The 18,877-nt window shown below is 34.8% G+C and overlaps 1 pseudogene; it reads right to left on the reverse strand.

Moving 5' to 3' along the window:
* Window positions 1-5,185: 5,185 nt before the first annotated feature.
* Window positions 5,186-5,871, reverse strand: LOC143593077 (amino acid permease 6 pseudogene; annotated as a pseudogene).
* Between the last annotated feature and the right edge of the window lie 13,006 nt (window positions 5,872-18,877).

Consider the following 18,877-nt stretch of genomic DNA (forward strand, 5'->3'; position numbering starts at 1 on the left):
ATTACGAAAGCTTGTGGGTGACGGCATTGTTGGCCAAGTTTCACGCCAATAAAACTAATTTTCAATGGACCTACAAAATTCTTTAGCCATCGGTACGTGTTAATTATATATGTTTGAGGTTGCCGGAAATGGGGTCTCTCTAAACGAAGTAAGGTAAACCGTAGAAAGTGAGACGCGTTAAAGAAGAAAAGAACATGAGAAGCTAAGTTATGGTAAGATTTTTATATTTTCCTTTCGTTTTTTAAAAAAAAGAAAATATCTTATGTTTTGTTGTATTTTTAGAGTGTGACATATGTAACAAAACTGTAATTTTAAAAAAGGAAAATTTAATTAGGGTTTGAAGTTACAAACAAGTGTAAGTTTATAAATTATAGGGGCCGCGTCTTTTTAGAAGTCAACATTGCATATTGTGATATCTTGGTCGCGTCTTCTTCGCTGCTGCTAGCTTCTTACCATAATTAATTCTTCAGGTGTTTCTTCTCAACTCATTTTAGTCTCGATCTCTTAATATTAATCAATCTTCATGCATACACATTACTGTTTTTTGGATGGCAGTATATATCCATGTGTCCATCCGTATCGTATTCTTGATTTTACCATTTCAAGTTCCCGATCCTATGTCCGTATTTGTTTGGTTGTTGTAGTGATTCAACATATCAACTATGTGTTTGAATTATTTCACAGAAAAACTGTAACAAAAAACCTCAAAGTTAACGATCTGGAGCATCGATGATATTGTCTTGTCTAGATCGTTAAAATTGAGCTATATTTGTCCAAACTGATTACACTTATTTTGATGATACACATCACTGTCAAATCTGATATCTTTATCTTTCTTGCAATTTTCCTTCTACTTTATGCTTACTTTGTGGATCTGAATTTTTGAACTTTGTTGTTCGTGTGGTGTTCGTATTTTCCTTCATTAGCCGACAGTTTTTGGATTTTAAGAAATAGAGTATACGGCGAAGTATTAGCTTGAAAATTTATCTCGTTTAGCATATTTTAGGCATCTATGTCATTTGTTGAGAATATTTTTCATTTTAGATAAAAAAAATAATTTAATCGTCTTTATTGGCTAGATAAACATCAATGTCGCTCTTACAAGTGTTTTAACATCATTGTGCAGTAACTACACCTATATAGTATGATGGTTTTGAATAAGGGATAAGATAACAATAAGCTATAGGTTCAAAGATCTTTTTATTAATTAATTGAACTGCATACATGAATGATAAACATCAATCACTTAAACAGGAAAAGAAGCAAACGGCTTGATTGAGATTGAATCACATTTCATCATATTATACTGTTGAACGACTGACTACTGATAATACTGTCTGTTCTGAATAGAATTGTTGTTAATTAATGGCTTTGAATGCGATACATACTGTTTTATAATATATGTATATTTGTGTTGATCTTCCATTCTTCCGTACTACCAACCAACCAACCAACCGAGTAACGGGTATGCAAGTCTATTTTTGTCAAGCTAAAATGGAAAATGGCGTGCGATGCTTACATGATTTTTTCTTAATTTGGTAGCTAGTTACTACTTCATTTAAATCTTCAGAAGTTCCCAGTAACTACTGCATTTTGGACCCATTCTGGTATTAATATTACTACTAGAAAGCACGTTATGCGTTTTATGTATGTACGTCCTAAAAAACGGTTTATTGAGTCAGTGGTCTCTTTTGGGTGTATCCTCTCTTTTCGCTAGGATAAGGGTAAGGTTTGCCTTCCGGCTCACCCTCTTAAACCCTGCCCTACCCTACCGGTGACTCGGTGAGACCTGAATATATATGTTTGTTTTTTTGTGTGTTCTCAATCTAATTATTATCCGGTAATTGAAATTTAAAACCCATTATCGTATTTAGTATATTTGTGGTTTTATGTAGGTTGGTGTCATCATGAGTTCCCAACTCATTATTCACCTTTCCCATAAGAAAGACGGATCTCCAAGGACAAGATCTGAAAATGGTAAAATGGTTGATTCCAGCCATTCCCGCTCAGAAGACAGATCGCGAAGCACTAGGTCTGAAAAGGGTAAAAAGGTTGAATCCAGCAATTCCCATTCAGAAGATCACGATGGAGAGTCTTCTAGAATTCTTTGTTATATCAGAAATGTTTTCAAGGAGAAACTGGGAGATCGTGTTGATCATGACAATCGCAAGCCCTTGCTTTTCGGACTAACAATCCGCGCTGCTTTATTAGAATCCGGTTTTGTGGAGATTGATCATGCTTCAAAGACAACAATTGGTAATGTTCAAGGGAATTGTTACCTCCCTACACATTACTACACTCTTCCCGATACCATTACTGGTGGTAAAACTGAAGCTGTCAAGATCAAGTTTCAACACCTAGGACAAAGGTGTTGCCGAGTTTACGGGTGTTTGGTTGGTGGGACAACAGTGCATTCGGTGATCTTAGACAAAGCTAGATTGATATTGTTCTCAAGCGTGGTGTGGGCTAACTGCAAGCAAGTTATTGTAGTTATGAGGGAAACTAACAAGGCCACAAAAATCCAGCCAAGTAAAGAAGTTTTGAAGATTTGGAGACAAGTTAAACACGAGCTTGTGCTACCCCTTCTGGTCGATTTATGTGAGAAAGCCGGGCTCAAGGGTCCACCTTGTTTTATGGGGCTACCAGATGATCTCAAACTAAAGATTTTAGAGTCGGTTCATGGGTCCGATTTGGCAAGGGTGAGTTGTGTTAACTCAAGATTGAGATGTTTGTCCTCGAGTAATGATCTGTGGGAACGCAAGTTCACCCAGCAGTTTCCGCATATCTCATTTCCCGAGGGCATGGGCTCGGTGACTTACAAAGAGGTTTTTGCTTGGTATTATAATTGTAGGATACGCCATCAAAATCGGGTCGTGCGTTGGCTTTAACCTTTGCTCAGCTTGATCTAATGCAGAATCCTTGGTCTTATTACATGTAGCTGGTGTTTGTTGTGCTTTGAAGAATGTTTGAACTCTTGTAGTGTATGTTTGTGGTTTTATGTTTTTCTGTTTACATTTTGTTAACCAAACTTTGCATTTATATATAATATTAAAAGATTTTTATATAATGTTGTGATGCTGATTTTCTCCACATTAATTAGCTGATAATTTGTGGATGGTAAAAGAACAAAACAATAAATTATATTGATGCTTATTAACCTATATAATCATGTCCTTGAGTAGATGCCTAAACACATAATTCTCTGTAAATGAAAGCTATATCTCAGTCAGCATAATATTGGATTCCATGCCATTTATTTAGATTAGGGGTGTGCGTGCACACGTAGATTGTGTCGATTATAAACCTTAACGAAAATCAAAGTCGAAAACCTACCAAGCTATCTACTTCATTGAATTGCACATGTGGTTGGCACAATATTCATAAACTGATTATTAGATTCTCAGTGAATCTTTGTTGAGCGGCAGGCGTATATATATGACGATCACAACAATTTAATCTCGTCCGCCTATAACGTCAACCTCGCGTCATAATACCACATCTCAGTTTTAATTTATTTTGGTAAGGGAAGAAAATGAACCTATTCTTTTCATTTGCTCTTCTTTACAAACATAATCAAATTACTTGAACGTACACATTGTCTCTATTGGCCAAGGAGATCAGTGAATCAACCATCAACAATAAAAATACAATAAATTAATTAAGAACAAATAACAAAAAGATCAACCCTGAAACACGCTGGAATTAATTGACTCATTACATTCAATTGCTGCATCCGATGATATTGTTTATATACATATATGTATCGACGAGATGGTTCATACCGAATCAACAAAGCCCTGTGGTATTAACAGTTGACATCACTTGATATATAGTTATCCCTTAACCGACGTGTTTCTCCAAGTGACGTCTCTTACTAGTTTGTTTATATAGGAGGCGACTGGAACTTTGTAAACAGTTAATCACGTCCACTTATCACAAATTCACAATCGAGTTTCAGTCTTATATATTGTTTTTGTTCTTGGTACTTTCGCTTTATGTGTGCGCTAGTGAACATGGTGTCCAAGAACGATGAATCGATTCAGGAGCCGACTAAGATTGGGGAGCCATTTTAGGTGTGCCACTCGAGACGAAAATCTAAGCCATAGCCTGGAGTTCGTCACAGCTACAATCTGGTCGAAACAACAATAAAGTTTGCAACTTTAATAAGGCAGAACCAACTACAGGGGAGAAACCATGATCAGTTCAAGTTAATCACCTTATACGCCACGTACATGCAGGGCCGGCCTAAGAGTGTAGCAGGGTAGCCGATGGTCACAGGCCCGACACCCCGCTATGCCCGATTTTTTTTTTAAAATTATATGTATTTTTATGCAAAGAAAATTATATAATCAATGTTTCAACACAATTATACAACCACTAGCTTGGTCTAGTGGCAAAGAGGTACAACATCTAACCAAGAGGTTGTGGTATCCAGTCTTATCATTTGAGACATTTTTATACAAAAGTTTTTTACACAACTCAAATCATAACAATCCAACAAAATATTCCTTTTACTTAAGATCCAAAATGAATTTTGCCTTTGGCCCAAAAAAAATTTTGTCTTCTCAGAGCCGGCCCTGATACATGGTGTTGATAGGAGGATCTTAAAGAAACTCCAACTTGATGGCGACTCCTGATTTTCAGCGAGGCGTAAATGAAGACGACCATAATCTAGTTGGGAGTTTGGATCAATGGGTCAGATCCGTCACTCACATCACTTTTTAGAGTTACCTTACCCATGGGCCTGGTTACATATATATCCCCCTTAAAACCATTTTCAATGCTAAATGCAATGTATTCCATATCACTATCAACATCCATCAGGCTCGGCTCAACGAATGTGAAAGTCTAAATCGAAATAAAATTTGTGGCTTTTTCATGACAATTGTTAAGGAAAAAAACTTGCTTATTACAGGTTTTAAACTCATGATCTATAGTTTAGTAATAACCAAGCATACCACTACACTAATACATTAATTTAAATTTGCTTTACCAATTATAATATATCTAGAATTTTAAACAGACAGCCTTCGAATATAAGTTTTGCTCAGCTTCATAAACCTGGAAGCATCAGAAAGCATAAAAGATGCATATATAAGATCCCAGCTGCATGATTCCACACTCCATTATTCAACTATTACTAATTATTATAAGACACAAAAGTAAATAAATAGAAAGTAAAGAACTAGGACACTGATAGAACGAGCTTCGAGGTTTGGACCGACAGAACAAGATCTCTAATCGATCCAGCAGCTGCGAGAACCGATACAAGCAAGCACACCAAGCTCAGTGCCCTTAACCAAATCCACCGAAACGATTTACTTGGAATCTTTGCCCGCACAATGTACATTTCTATAGGGAAATATGCTGACAATGGCCAAAACGTTGTAGAGCCGATTAGAGCAAGTAAAGCATTAAAAAATGGGAGCATCATTGCTACTAGCGTTGCTAGTATAACATATGCCGACCTCCAGATTAACCTGAAAAGATTAATCTTAATGTGTCCAATGGTGTATTCCTTGTTGATGAATCTGCTTTCTGGCCACTTTCTACGATTCAAGTTCTCCACGAAAGCGAAAACTGGTTGGACTACAACCTATAATAAATAATAAAATGTCTCAAACTTTGAACATACGAGTGAATGAGTAATGAAGTGCAGTAGATCGATTAATTAAGTACCTGGTAAGCACCTAGAAGGTGTATAACAACGCACAAATTCGCAATGTCAACGAGCCAAAAAGGGTCATAGAAACCAAACCCAGTTAAGTAATTTCCTGGTGCGTTGTTACCGAATGCCGCATATCCAAGTAGCCCACACAACATGTAGAACAATGTAGAAGTTGAAATTCCAATGGTGGTAGCTGTTTTCATGACTTTGTGTTCCGGGGGATTTGATTTTAATGTATCTTACATTTGAAAAGAAACCTTTTACTTAGATTTCGTGTCTGCATTTCATGTACTTATTGAATTTATATTCTGAGCGAATTAATAAAACTACAAACCAAAGATAAAACATATTAGTTTGAACGCAAAACATGATCAATCATCAAAACATTAATTGTTGGTGATTTTGTGACATCATGCTACTTGGATTATCACGGATCACTTGTAGACTAAATGAGAAGTCACCATACACATTGGCCCAAGTAAGGATGTGGATTACACATTTGTCTAAGACTGAGTGGTTTACCCATTAGGGCCAGGGTTCCACGGGGCACCTCCCTACGATAGTTAAGGGTTTGGCCTCCCGAGGGGTCCAAGGGCTAATTCCCACAGTCGTGGTCACGCTGAAGTGACTTAGAAGTTCTACAGTGAAATTGAACCGGACGTCAATAGCAGTACTTTTGGAACTTCGGTCGATACCTCTAAGTATTGTATAATATCTAAAATGATTGTGCCTAAAAGACATATTTGCCCCCTAAACTTTTAACCACATGCATTAGGTGTTGTACAATCAACATTAAATGCTCATATATTATACATTATAATTTAGTATAGATATACATAGGAAAAGTTAATTTTGGTCTTTATGCATAACACACATGTGTATGTAAGAAGCGCAAAACTTAAAATAAATTAACAATTTATATTTATTATTTTTGTTTTCTTATAATAACTTGGTGTCCCATAATTATTCTCAATATATATACATACATACATACATACAAATATATATATATATATATATATATATATATATATATGGTGCAGTTATCGTATGCTAATGTCTTAACGTACGGTAGGTACGCGAGACACTCAAAGGCAAAAACCTAAAACGCTCAGAAAACGCTCACAAAAACTTAAACGCTCAGCAAAAAACCTAAAACGCTCAAAATCGGTCCCCGTGAAAAAAAGTGAAAAATTGATCGATTAACCATCCAAAACAGTTTTTTTCGGTGAATCAATGATTGATTGGATATGTATTGACGATTCCGGGATGTTTAGATGTGATTTCATGGATCGATTCGTGAAAAAATGGATTCGCGTACGTATTGTACGTTAAGGCATTATTGTATTGTATTGGATCTTTTCACACTTTCTATATTCATCGTCAGATCAACATATCTAATGCACCATATTACTTCTTACACTTCTTACTATAACTCCACCATATATATATAGAAAAATGTTCAAATAAAAAACAATTGTTTTGTGAGAAATGTGAAAATGCTTTAAAACAAAGTACACCATCTAAATATTCACTATAACATGTAAATACAACTTTTAAAAACTATCAATCTCAACCACTAGATCCTAGATCCAATAGTGTACATCTATTATTATGTTTCTCACAAAACCATTATTTTTTTACATTAACCATACCCTATGTGAAGAGGTATACCTGTATCTCAACAAGAACTGCAGCGAAACTATAGGCAAAAGCAATGTCTCCAACGGCACAAAAAATGTTCCACATTTTATCCTGGTCTGACAAATCTTCTCTAGGTGGCATACCAATACTTGTTTTAGGAAGCTTACCTCCTGTATCACTCAAACATTTAAATATTATAAATCAAAAACAATTCAACTTACATATAAATACATTTTACGAGTACAAATTGGCAAAACAATGTATAATTTTGATATATGAATAGATAAAACAAATTTGATATCGTGACAAGTGGTGAGCATATAGTGATTGCATAATGACAAGCAAAGATCAAGAGAAATAATGCAATTAGTGAGTGTGAAGAGATTATTGGTACTTGTTAATTTATTAAACGACATACATAACAGATATTTCACGCTCAGTTCAATGAAGAGTTTGAATGATGTTTAATTAACCTGCAATTTTGGCAATGGAGAGCCCCATGCCAATGGTTGAATACGCAAAAGACATGATGGTCGCGATGATGGAAAGGAGCCACAGCTTGTGGAAGTTAGGTAGTTGGCTAAAAACGAGTTCAATACATGCAAAAATTAAAAGATAAGGACTATTCAACGTGTGACACCCCTTGTCGTGGCCATATTTTTTAAAACAGTTCGACTGTTTGATTGCCCTGTTCAAACATATAATCAAAGTCATTAAGATACATTGACACTTGAGCAATACATGCTATAAAGGTTCTTATTGTTACCCAATACTGATCGATGAAGTGACGGTGTATCCGATGCTTACACCAATGAGAGTTCCGTATTGAGCTATCGCACAAGATATGTATTGACGCCCTCCTAGAACCACAACATGATGAAAGGAACATTAAACGATACATTTTAATGAAGTATTGTATATATTATGGAGAAAATGAATACAATGTTGTCACACACCTAACCTTAGACGGAAAACATTTCAAAACTAGGTTGTTTTGATTAAAAGTTACCAAAATTAATTTGAAATCTCCATATTCTTCATTTCTATCACAGTTTAGGTTACAAGATAATCCATGTAAACATGAATTGTGAGATTATTTTGGATCCTTACACAAGCATAAACTGTACTACTTTCATTATAATTGAAAAAGAATGGAAGCAAGAAGCCAAGTAGGATTGGCGAATGGCCGCAGCTGCAAAATTGAAATGCTTAATACCATAGGTATCTTTCGTTTGTATATAATTTATGAACTTTACTAGGTAAACCATTGATCATTTAGGAGAAGAGATATGGTTTTTAAGGGGATTTAACATGATGATCGTTTTTAATTTATAGCCGTGTGATCAACCATATCAAGTTATCAACCGTGTAAAAAATATGTCTGCTATGAAATGAGCTATACAAATTGCCCACAAAACTCACTCAATTATTAGTTTACACTTGCCATGAAAATTAGCCGCAGATCCACTAAAGGGCTTTTAGCCTAGTGTTATTAAGGTGTCGTATAAGACTGCATTTTTAAGTTGTGAGGAATCAAATCTCATGGGTAGCAAGAAAACAAAAACATTCATATTAGTTAATCACATAGGGATTTGCGGTTTATTTCCCCGAATGGCAACTAAGTTGGACGTTCGCAACACTAAATATGAAACTAGTATATATGTTTAGAGAAAACTTATTTAGAAAATAAGAATAAAATTTACCAAGAGTAGTATTAACAGCTTGCATGTAATTGTAGTTACGAGCTCCAGTAACAGGATGAGGAGATCTATAGCAGTCGGTGAGTAAGATGCATGTGTACCAGGAAATGACTGCAAAAATTACAAGCAAACATGTCCCCAAAGTCCAACCCAACTGCGCTAAACACCATGTGAGTGACAACACTCCGGATCCAACCACAGCGGTTATTATATGTGCACTCGCACTCATCCATGTCCCTTCAAAATCAATAATAAAAAAAAAACAAACTTAATTAATTGTATGGTAAAATTGTCATCCAAATTCTCATCCCCTCCCTTTAGAAACGGAATTGAAAAAAAACTACTTGGTTCGAGTCTGAAAGGGTTTCGTTTCAAAACGCATTTGGGTCGGGACAAGTTTCGGGTAGGGAAGGGTTTCGGATCGGAACGAGCTTTGGGCCTCTACGGGTTTCAAATGGGAACAGGTTCGGTTTGAGCAGGTTTTGGATCAGAAAGATTTTCAAGTGGGAACAGGTTTCGGTCGGGACAGGTTCGGTTTGAGACGGGTTTGGGTAGGGTTGCATATTTAAGAACAAAACCGGGCTCAAATCGTAAGTGTTTCCGTTCGGAACGGTTTTCATTTTTAAATCCGAATGGATTCGGTTCGGAACAAGTTACGGACGTTTCAGGTCAAAATGAGTTTCGTATCGGAGCATGTTAAAGTAGGATTGGGTTTCAGGTCGGAACGGGCTCGGGTCGGAGTTGGAATGGGTTTCAGAAGGGTTCAGGTCGTAACGGGATTCGAGTCGAAACGAGTTTAGGGCCTGAACAGGTTTCGAGTCAGAATGAGTTTAGGGCCCGAACGGGTGTCAAGTCTGGAACGAGTTTCGGTTCGGAACAGGTTCTAGTCAGAACAAATTTCAGGTCAGGTTGAGTTTAGGTTCAGGACTGGTGGAGTAGGGTCGGAACATGTTACGACCCAAAATTGTCCCGGGTCGAAATCTGTCCCGAAGCATAACTTGTTCTACATGTGATTTGGGAGTAAATCATTCAGGGGGTGTTTGGGATTCCTTATTTTACTTCCTTATTTTTCATTAAGTTAATAAATTATCAAAGTGTAAATTATGGAATTTTTCCTCTTACAACATAAGCAATCCCAAACACCTCATTATTAAAATATAAACTACTAATAATTGACTTCTAACCAACTAATTAACAAACATACTAACTAATTAAATACAAGGGCAAAATAGTAAATCTAACTTAAAAAGTCAACACAGTAAAATCAACACTACCCCGGAAACCATCCCGACCAATTACTAAACACTAGTTTTGACCTGAACCCGTTCTGAACCGATCAGTGTGCCGAGCTTAACCTTTTTCGAAACGAAACCTGTTCGAACCAAAATCTGTGTGAAGCCGAAAGCCCGAAACCCATTTCAACTCAAACCAAATTGAACACGCTTTTTTGGACTTCAATTCCAATGAACATGGGATTTGTTTAAAGTTCCAATTTCCTTCATATTCGACCGAACACGCCACATATTGTAGGATTTAAATTCCTTTGAATTCCACAAAATGAACACAAACTTATGGTGTGTTCATTTCACAGACTTCGTGGAAATTCAAAGGAATTGAAATTAAAATCTCATGGCATTGCGTGTTCGTTTCGTTGGAATTTGAATCTTAATTTCATTTTAATGAGTTCGGTTCAAAGGATTGAAATTTGAATTTAATTCATTCAAATTCCTTAAAATTAAGGAATTCCAAAATCCTTTCAAAATATGGAGGAATTCAAGATAATCATTGGAATTTATTTATTTATTTTAACTAGGAGAAGGAACAAAACATTTTAGTTTTTTCTTTTATTTATATTTTGATTTATGGACTTATTATTATTATTTTTGAATATTTTTTTGAGAGGTTTTTGATCTTAATAGAAAACCTATAATAAAAATTTTTTTAAAAAAAATAATAAAAAAATCATAACGCAAAATATAAATAAAAAACAAAAAATCTAAAAACACAAAAATGTTTTCGCCGTTATCCTTGTTAATAAAAAACCCAATTCCTATTCATTTGTCAAACGAACACATTAAGAATGTAATTAGATTTCAATTCCTTCAAAGTTTAATTCATATTATAATGTTCATATTCTAAATCCAATTCATTCTAATTCCAAATCCTATACAAATTCCAATTCAAATTTCATTCCATTCTATAAAACAAACGCGCACTTAATATTTAAAAATGATTTTCACAAGTTTTCAAGAATTTTACTGTTTTTTTTAACCCTGGCCACTATAAATTATAAAGTTAGATCACCGGCTTCTTGATAAAATAACCAAAAGTTACATGCAGTTGGTACCTGTTCTTCTTGCTTGTCCATCATCATCAAACTCTTGAACGGCTTCTCCTTTCTCTAAAGAAAAACTTTCTTGTTTCTTCATAGCAGTCGCTCTTAGTTTACTCTAAAAAGTGAGTAGATCAAGAAGGCAGAAGTGGCAAAAGACTAGACTCAATATTTATTGGCACTTTGATATTTGCCACAACATTCATCGGGACGTGTGGTATTTAAATATCATTAATTCAATACATATATTTTAACAATTATAATTAATTAAACTATTATAGTATTATATTTTGTATGTTTCTTTAGACGACCAACTCATAACTCATTTAGTTCTATTCTGAATTTTTAACATTTTTTCATCTTTCAAATTTATTCATCCCATAACTAAAGCTCTCAACTAGTTAGAACAAAATTATCATGTATACATGTGATCGAGTAAAAGCACTTTAGTTTACATCATAACTAAATTTTAGATTATTCCTTGTAAAGATGGAAATGAATTTATAAATGCCAAATTAATGCAATTCAATGATCAAAGACAAAGGTCGTTTTCTTGAAAACAGAAAACTGAATATTAAGAGTTAGCACTAATTGAATTTCCAAAATAGGCTAAAGGTTAAGAGAGAAATTCAAAATAGGTCAAATTTAGAAAAAAAATTAATAATAATTCAACTAAAACTTACGGAGGAGATGAAAACATAACCAAACATCACGCAAAAGATTTTGTGGAGACGTTTTTCACACCAAAAATAACGGGACCGATAGATTTAAATGCAAAAATATCGGATTGCGCCAGTTTCTTTACACGTGTCAGACTTTGGAAACAAACACCAAGCAAATTAAATACAAATTGAAACGAAACTAAATAAAAAAAACTAAAACAAAACCAAAACCGAAAACCTAAATAAAACAAAATACGAATAGAACTAAACAAAAACCACAATGAAACTGAAAAGCTAAAACCGATAAATCTGAAACCAAACAAAAACAAAAATTGTAATCACCAAAACGAAAAACTAAATAAAGTTAGCCCACCTAAAACGAAACTAAAAAAAACATCGAACCGAAACAAAACTAAAACGAAACAACTTTATAAAAATTAAACCCGAAATGAAACCAAAATAAAAATAATTACCATTAAACTTTGAAAAGAAAAAACCAAACTCATTAATGAACACCTGTATTATTATTATTATTATTATTATTAATAGTATAGTAGATTAGAATATTTTGAATGTAATTAAGTTAGATGTAATTTAATATAACTTTAAATTATTTTATTAGCATGAAATTATAAGAATGCATATTAATTATGGAAATAGTTATTGCATTAATAGTATGGTAGATTTTATTAACGGCGATTCACGCATCTACTCACATTTTTAAATTATACCAATAATATACTCAATTTCAAGATATGAATCACAATCTTATTCCTAAAAGGCAAAACTCTCTACCACCCTGTCAAGACTGTGTAAGGCTATACGGTATACATCAGTGGGCAACCCCCATTGGTTGACGTGGATGCTGACATGGCACCCCTCACGCTAGGGGTCTCACTGGAACACCGTCCCGCCCCAAAAATGGTTTACGCTTGACCTGAGGGGAATGAACACCATCATTATCGTCATTCACCCACTCATCTAATGGAATTTTTTTTATATGTTTTTTTTTCATTTTCTTTTTCATTTCTTTTTATTATTAAATGATATGATGGTGGAGAATGATGAATAATGATGTATTTCCTTGGTTGAAGGATGATGTTGAATGGTGGGGGGAAAGCTGACGTGGTGAATGATGGGAAGAGTGTTGAGGAGAGTATACCCATTAGTCTAATGACCAACAATAAAACTTTAATATAATCAATTTACGTTAACTTTTGAGTTTTGTCGCTAAAAAACCATCACGCATTTTAGATAAATTGTAAAGCCATTCCAAATGGTATCCTTTAAGACACATGTGGACTTGTGGAGACATTAGACTTGTGGAATGACCCATAAAAATAAGGGAAAAATTCTTAAAAGAACCATTTTTAGAGAGAGAAAATGGAAAATGGCCCACTGTTATTCAATATTCTCAAAATAGAGCAAAAATTTGGATTGGGGCGACTCTTTGGGTAACGTTCTTACAGTGTTCAAAAATACTTGAATCTCGTCTGCTCCGACAAATATAAAGTGAATCTCATCTTGCCTATCAAATTTTGAGAAAAAAGTTTGTGTCCTATTCTCTTAACACTCTTTCTCTCTTCTCCAACCCCTCTCTTCTATATTTTTTTTCTTCTTCTTCATCACCATCTCATTCGAACTGAATACCTCCGGCCACGAGTAGGCGCATTAGCCACATCCACCGGTTTACCACTTTACCGGCTGTCACCAGTGGCTCAACCATATTTTGCAACAAAACATCCAATGATAACTGTAACATCATGAAAAATTCGATCAAAAAACGTCATATATTCAAAGTAAAGGACCAAAAATGAAAATTCTGGTTTCTTGACCCATCGCGTATGAGACAACCCATCGCGTATCGCGATGGGTATATCACAGAACCCTATGATGGGCGGTGTCGCGATATGCGATCACCTAAAGTCACTACGTCATCGCGTATCGCGATGACGTGGTCTAACAAGCGGTGACTCGTGCCCCGTCATGTGTCCAGCCACGTGGCACACATGGCAAGCCTAGTTATGACGCGACAAGGCTAGTTACGATACACGATGACCTACAAAAAGTCCATCCCGTATCGCGATACGCGATGAATCCTTGGCAAAACCCATCGCGTATCGCGTTGGGTTAAACTGATCAGCCCTATAAATAGGGCAGCCAACCCTGATTCATAACTCACAACTCAACTTTCTCTCTCTAGAAAATACTCTCTCGCTACAGCGTAAACCGTCCCCCGGCACAACAATCGTTACCTCGTAATCCGTGCCCCAAAACCCGACGTTTCCTCGAATTGTATGCCATCAACCGACTCCTCGCTTCGAAGTACGTGCAACCCGATGAGCGTCTAGTGTCACCTCGATTTGCGTTCCAAGAAGTGTTGATAAAGATTTCTCAGAAAACATGCGTGAGAGGAAGTGCTGCCGAAAGTGTACTAGGAGATTATAAGCCAGTTAAGGTAGGGGTTCTGCTTAACTAAAATATTATTGTTATAATAACTAATAGGCTTAGACCCTAGTCGAGGGTATACTCGATACCTCGAAAATATAAACAAGAAAATATAAATAAAATATATTGTTATAAAAATTATTCTTGGTTATTAATATAATATTATTTAAGATTCTTAAATAATAAGTAAAGAAACAAAAGTATACGTTTCTTTGAGAAGAAGAAACGTAGTGTTCTGAAATATAAATGATCGAACTAGAGGTTCGATTATATTTAATAAAGAAAAGATGTTTTGAACTAAATGTTCGAAAGGTAAATATAATCGAGGTAAAGATTATACAAAAAGGACTAAATGTCTAAAGCTAGATTATTGATCTAGTAATAACAAATGGTTATGCTCGTCCTATAGGTTCGAGATATCAAGAAAGACAACTCGATTAGTGAAGTGAAGCTGATCATTTTAAAAGGTGAATACGCCCCAAACTTTTATAACTAGTTTAATCGAGTTAATTAATTTGATTACATGAGATTATGTATCTCTGAAATGTTATGAACAAAAGTAATCGATGGCCCTCAGGTTGTCGTGTATGTTTGTCTGGATCCTTTCATATGTGGTAGACAGTGAGCACATCGCGCCACACCTGGTTATGCCTCCGCTATGATGGGTCGGGCCTAAGTTATGCCGAGAGAGGGTAATCATGTGTGTACTGATGACAGCTAAGTAACCACGAACGCTTCGGTGTTTGCTGAGTGGTTTCGAGTTGAGCTTAGGTTTATAATCGTGATTTAGGTTTTAACTTGAATATTCCTAAGCCACGATGGGCCGAGACCTAAGTTATGTCTCGAGGGGTTTTTAAGTAAATAAAATATTTTATGCGTCAACTTATTCACCAGCATGTGTTGCTGACGTATTTTTAAAATGTTTTACATGTAATTAAGATTAGACGCTTAGGAAAACGAAGTGGCCATTAGGCGATCTGATGGCTCAGAATAATCTTTTGATAAATATAATTGTAAATGGTGGTTTAACAAACAAGATATCTTTTAGAAACGTTAAATGGGTATTTTCAAAATCCCGGGTTTTGAATATATATATATATATATAAATATGTTAATATTATATCCACGCTAAATTTCCGCATTTAAACCGTAACTCTGATTTATTTACAAAAACGGTACCAGCTCTGGGTCACACGTCTAGGCCGCAGTTTGGGGTGTGACAATAACGCACCGTGTTTTCAAAATGTTCTCTAGTCAGAAGAAGAAGAAGAAGAAGAAGAAGAAGAAGAAGAAGATGATGATGATGATGATGACGACGGCGACGACGATGATCATGTTGATGATGTTGAAGAAGAGGAATAGGAAGAAGAAGAAGAAGAAGAAGAAGAAGAAGAAGAAGAAGAAGAAATAAGCGAGAGGTTGAAGCAGAGAGAAAGAGTGTTATAGAATAGGACAACAAATTTTTTCACAAAATTTTGACTAGAAAGACAAATTCACTTAATATTTGAACAGTAAAGTCGGGATTCACTTTAAATTTGAACGGGAAAGACGAAATTCACTATAAATTTGGACGTAGCAGATGAGATTCAAATTTTATTGAATCCCGTCGAAACATCAACCAAAGTGTAGCCCCAGTCTAAATTTTTGGGCCATTTTTGAAATATTGAAGAATAATGGGTCATTTTTCATTTTCTCTCTCTAAAAAAGGATTCTTTTGAAAATTTTCCTAATAATAATAATAATAATAAACGGTTATCATTGTTATAGTAATTATTATTATAAAATTAAGTTTGTCGAATGATTACATACTCATTTGCGTCAGTAGAAAGTTACTTTATTTTGGGATTGCTTTGGTGTTTGACGAGAGATTAGCAGAGATTTACCTTGTGAAAGATTAACAACGAGCTTGTTCCTAGTCAAAACTGGCTTTGGGTGGAAATCGGTTTGTAGGGCTGAGAAACATGAACATGTGGAACCAATTAGATTTCGTTTGAAGGACGATCCGTATAAGAATCAGTTTATTTTTAAGAAAAAAAATAACTTTCTTATCATTTTCTAACAACTATATAGCTATTGGAAACCGGTCATTGAGCAATTTAACGCCATAAGTTAGTATGCATAAATATTGTGTGTTTGGGTTAGGTTAAACTGAAAACACACTTGAGTTAAAAAAAAAACTCTTGAAAATCTAGTATAACAAATAATTGTTATAATTTTTGGGAAATTCCCAAAGTAACCCTTTTGAAGAAAGAGAAAATTTAAATAGGCCAATTTTTTCTTAAAATCCGGAAATAGCCCTTCAAATCTTGTCTGGGGCGTCACATTGGGAATCGATCCGACGAGATTCAAAATGATTTAAATCTTGTCGGCTCCGTTCAAATTTTAAGTAATCTTGTCTTTCAATGTCAAATTTTAGAAAATCTAGTTTGCTTCATCCATTTTTCGAGATTTTTTTTTGTCTTTTTCTTTAACATCTCTCTCTCTCTCTCTCTCTCTTCTCACCTCTCTCTTTCCATTTCTCTCCATCAATCATCTTCACTATCTTCCTTAAAAATAAACCGGATTAGACGGTGACGTTTGAACCGTTTTCGACGCGCACAAATCTAAGCGGACGGATTTATCGGGCTTTGATTTGTGCTCGCCGGAAATGGTTCAAACGTCACCTGAGTCCAAACCGGTTTAGATGGTTGGAGGTTTTTGAAGGAAGCCGATGATGAAGATGATTGAGAGAAAATGGAAGAGAGAGGTGAGAAGGGAGAGAAAGACAGTGTTAAAGAAAATGACAAAAAAAGTTCTTGAAAATTGGACGTAGCAGACGAGATTTTCTAAAATTTGACATCGAAAGACAAGATTACTTCAAATTTGGACGAAGCTGGCTAGATTTAAATCATTTTGAATCTCTTCGCATCGAAGCCCAATTTGACGCCCCAGACGAGATTTGATTGGCCATTTCTAGAATATAAGAAAAAATTAAGCTATTTAAATTTTCTCTCTCTTCAAAAGTACCACTTTAAGAATTTTCCCTTAATTTTTTTATTTTTATTTTTTAACATAATGTAATATATGTTACTATCATCACATAAAGAAATTAACAAGATATATTAGTTTACTTAAGATTATAGTATGTGCTACAAAATGTTGTTGCGGAAATGTTACATATATATGTGACACAAGCATAATTTTTTTGTTACACATTCATAAGTAAATTAAAATTTTTGTGAACTTTTTTTATGTGATGATAATAACATTTATACATTGCGTTAAAACATTTTAATCAGAGGTGGCAAATGGGTTGGGTTGGGTTGGGTCGAAACGTGTCATGGTTCGAAACGGGTCAATTAAAGAAAGAGTTGTTATGTTTCGGTTTAGAACGGGTCAGGGTCAACAGGTTCGGGTCAAAACGGGTCCGGGTCGGAATGAGTCAAGATCGGAACGGGTTATAACAAGTTTCGGGTCGAGTTTTTTTTTAACAAGGACAACGGAGGAAACGTTTTAGTTTTTATATTTTATATTTTTGATTTATATTTTGAGTTACGATTTTTTTATTATTATTTTTGAATATTTTTTTTGGGTTTTTAATCTTAACAGAAAACTCCTCAGAAAAAAATTCAAAAAATTTAACATAAAATCATAACGCAAAATATAAATCAAAAAAGAAAAGAGTAAAAAAAAACTAAAATGTTTCCTCCGTTGTCCTCGTTCAGCAAAAAAAAACTAGAAAAGAGCCGAAACCGAAAGTGGACGAAAACGAAACAAAAAACCAAAAATGAACCGAATTGATTGAAACCAGAAAAATTAATCAAAATGAAACTAAAAAACTGAAGCCGAACATAAACGAAACTGAACAAAAAACCGAAATCGTCCAAAAAGAAACATGAGAAACCAAAACCCAACTTGTTCAGTGCGAAAACTTGTTCAGTGCGAAAACTTGTTGGCTCAAAACCTGATCCGAGCCAAAACCTAAACCAAACTCGTTCCAATCCAAAATCGAACTCGTTCCAATTCAAACCGAACTCGTTATAATCCAAAACCCGTTTCAACCCGAACATTCTTTTTCCTTAAGACACTAACCCACATCGACCCATCTCTTTAAATTTGTCAACCCATTTTGATCCGAAAATAAGAAGGTGGAATTTCAAGTGACCCATTTTGACACATCTTATTAAAATCTATGACCCAAACCAACCCATATAAATTTTAAAATAACCCAAATTGACCCATTTGAAATGGTTTGGGTCAAGATTGCTACCCCTAATTTTAATAAAAGGTTAATTGCTATACTAGATTTATTTTTAATCTATAACATGATTTATATATTGAACAAAATGATCTAATTACAAAAGAGATGTAAGTAAGCAAACAAAAAGCAGCATCACCACCCCATTTTGAATGACAAACTCGATCATACCTGAAAACAAAGTTA

The sequence above is a fragment of the Bidens hawaiensis genome, unplaced genomic scaffold, assembly GCF_021521415.1.
Source record: "Bidens hawaiensis isolate Kalapana, Puna unplaced genomic scaffold, B.hawaiensis_p1.1 tig00041672_1, whole genome shotgun sequence".
Taxonomy (NCBI): Eukaryota; Viridiplantae; Streptophyta; class Magnoliopsida; order Asterales; family Asteraceae; genus Bidens; species Bidens hawaiensis.